Consider the following 3,857-nt stretch of genomic DNA (forward strand, 5'->3'; position numbering starts at 1 on the left):
GAACGGAAAATTACAACGGAAAATTTTAAACACGAAGAGAGAAGTTTATAAGTTCTGAGGAGTTCATCTATCTGACCGATCGCACGTTGTAGATGGAACTATAATTGAATGAAAAAAAAACCTACGGCATCTAGCTGCAACTGTGTCATTAGTACGAACTCTTGCAACGTAAAACATTGTTTCCTGAATTTCGTACATCAACGAAGTGGAATGTTGCTCTTTTTCTTGAATTTATTTGCGGTCTTCATTGTATTTAGAGCTGTATGATACGCAATTCCCTTTTATGAATATTGTATGTATCCTATTATAATGTATGTCAACCGGGGGCCTAGAGACGACGGAGAGGCTGCGTCCCCGCCGCAGCCGCAGTGGTCCACAACCCCACGACTACTACCGCAGTCCTCTTCACCCCTCTGCCGACCCACCACGAACCACTCATTCAAGACCTGCAATTTTGATAGGCTAAAACTCGGCTGAATGCCACACAGAGTACTTAAGACTAAAAAAGAAATCACTATGTAAGACACAAGGATTGGCGCTCAGAAGGTTCCAAGATAACACTAACGCACGTTAAGGTGAGACAGGCAGCCAGACTGACAACCTCTTAATCGGAAGGTAACCCAACCGCAAGCCAGCCAACGAACCAACCAACAAGATCAGTTCTGCTCCACCCAACCAGCAAAATGGCGACAAGATGTCAATACCACAACGTTCTGGATACTGCTGTCCAATCCAGCCAAGTCAGAATAAACGCTCAAAAATGCCAACAACACCTCATCTGTCAAATTGCATGTCGTGCTGATCACTATGTAAAACACAAGGATTGGCGCTCAGAAGGTTCCAAGATAACACTAACGCACGTTAAGGTGAGACAGGCAGCCAGACTGACAATCTCTTAATCGGAAGACAACCCAACCGAAACCCAGCCAACGAACCAACCAACAAGATCAGTTCTGCTCCACCCAAACAGCAAAATGGCGACAAGATGTCAATACCACAACGTTCTGGATACTGCTGTCCAATCCAGCCAAGTCAGAATAAACGCTCAAAAATGCCAACAACACCTCAGCTGTCAAATTGCATGTCGTGCTTATCACTATGTAAAACACAAGGATTGGCGCTCAGAAGGTTCCAAGATAACACCAACGCACGTTAAGGTGAGACAGGCAGCCAGACTGACAACCTCTTAATCGGAAGACAACCCAACCGAAAGCCAGCCAACGAACCAACCAACAAGATCGGTTCTGCTCCACCCAACCAGCAAAATGGCGACAAGATGTCAATACCACAACGTTCTGGATACTGCTGTCCAATCCAGACAAGTCAGAATAAACGCTCAAAAATGCCAACAACACCTCAGCTGTCAAATTGCATGTCGTGCTGGATAGCATCAACACGACGAGGAAAATACACTGCCAAAAACTACGTCAACGACCAGCACAGGGCACCGGAACGTCAATGGCCACAAGGCAGAAGATACCGCTGGTACACTTCATTAATGAAGGAATGATTTAAATCAAGTTAAACACCAGACAGGAAGACGGCTGCAGTTCTAGCCGACTTTAATGCACACACGTTGTTGCTCGCGGGAATCTCCCAGAAAGCGACTACCACAGTCAAACGGAGAGATGTGATAGCAGTTGAGGCTTGATACTAGGTCAAGTGAGCACTCAACTTTAGTGTCCAGGATAGGTGGGCGACGAACTTCATAACCCTCGCATAAAGCACCTCACAACTCCAACCGCGCATGCACGCTGCCAGCGGCTCCGGCCTGACCACGCGCCACGGAGACTTCCTCACTGCTCTGCCGCAGCCAACCGACTGCCTAGGCTCGGAAATGGTCAAAGGACCAAGTACAGGTCGGCCGATGGGACGACCGACCGAACGACCAACCAACGGTCGTTCCCATTCCAGTCTGCTTCCGTCGGGCAGTTCAAGTGTGTCGCCAGCAGTCGGCGAGCACTGGCTGTCCGCACCTCACCGGCGCTCCGTCCCCGACTTCATTTCTGCTGCATCCCGACTCCCTTCGGACGGACGACATCCCAGAGACACTGGTTCAGACCCAATCATGCAGAGGGAACACCATTGCATGGGCCACCCGACATCTCTGCGCAAGGAAGGAACCGACCAAAGTCCCACAAGATGATCAATTGAAGGGGCCCAGAAACGATCGGAAGACCAAATACACGTCTCCCAATGAGATGACTGACCGAACGACCAATCAACGGTCGTCCCCGCTCAAGTCTCCTTCCGTCGGACAGTGCATGTGTGTCGGGAGAGTACAGGCTGTCAAGACCTCACTGGCGCTGCGTCCCGACTGCGGCTCCGTCCCCGACTGCTTCGTCCTCCCGACTGAACTCCAGACACACGACGACCCGGAAATACTATCAGCCACTCCAGAGATGGTACGACAGTCAACTTATAGATAAGCGCTGCTGCTGCCACTCACGGTAGGTAAGGCAGGAAGTTAGTGACGCCAGTAAATGGAATAAGAAAACGAGGCGGCAGCACCGTAAACGAAGATGACAAACAAGAAATGGTATGATCACGAGACACGCACGGCTCAATACCAAGCTAAGCTCTAATGTTATCCGCCTAAGTCAGAGATTTCTGTTACTGAATGTAGTGCTGAGTTCAAGTTGGAGGGTCTGCTGAATCACACAGCCGATAGGATATTATTAACACAAATGGATGTTGTTAAACGTTTGTCTGCTGAAAATGTTCGCAAGTGGAGCTGCTGCGCACTTCTAGCCAAAGTACGTACAAACAAAAGTTCACCAATGATGATGGAAGGAAGTCTGATGCTAATGTTTTTTTACCTCAATCGTTCCACTGCAACTTGTATCAGACGACCAAGAAACAAACGCAAGGATAGTTGAATGGAAAAATCCAAGGCCGTCATCTCCTCGTTTTTGCAGACCAATTAGGATCCAATTTTTTCACGAGAGTCCTGAAGCTACTCGAGAGGAAAAGGAATACATTAAACAGGAGAGAAAAATCTTGTCCCTTTCGAAAAGATAGTAGATGGTTGCTCCCAGAGGCAGTTTCATTGTTAGTTGCGCCACGTATACCAGCAAGTACAGTAAACTCTAGTGATTCAAAAGTTGAATCAACATATTGTGAATCAACTTATTCTGAATCAACTTATTGTGAATCAACTTATTGTGAATGAACTTATTGTGAATCAACTTATTGTTCGGATGACGATCTATGAACTTTGAATCAACCGATTGCATGTTTTATTGTATTATAGAACATATGAATGTATTTTGTATTTCATCTATAAAAGTGATTAATGTAAAATTTTCCATTCTGTTTTTATTTTAAATTTTGACTTCGGGTTCATAATCAGCGACCCCAAAACCGACAAGTACTGGCTTTCAGCCGAATTTATAACGTTTCCGAATTTTGACCAGCTTTTTGGGATTTGGCCCCACTGTGTGTCACCAGCCTTACTGTCCAGCAACCTGGGGTGATGGTCTGGGGTGCCATTCCTTTTGATAACATGACCCCTTTTGTTGTCATCCGCGGTACCCTTAAGCATAGCGGTACGTCGACGATATTCTACCGCTTTTTTTGTTACCCTTCACAGCAAGCCATCCAGGGGTTATATTTCAGCAAGACAGTGGCCGACCGCACATGTCGAGAGTTTTAACTGCTCATCTTCGTGTTTCCAAAAGCCTACCTTGGCGAACAAAGTCACCGAATCACTCCGCAGTTATGGGGCTGAGAATTTTGACGACCTAATGCATCAATTGGACATAATTTACCACGACATCTCTGAGGGGGACGGTCAACATCTCTATGGATCAATGCCAAGTCTAATAACTGCTTGCTCAAGAGCCAGGGGAGACCAA

Source organism: Schistocerca cancellata, chromosome 9 (assembly GCF_023864275.1).
Source record: "Schistocerca cancellata isolate TAMUIC-IGC-003103 chromosome 9, iqSchCanc2.1, whole genome shotgun sequence".
Lineage (NCBI taxonomy): Eukaryota > Metazoa > Arthropoda > Insecta > Orthoptera > Acrididae > Schistocerca > Schistocerca cancellata.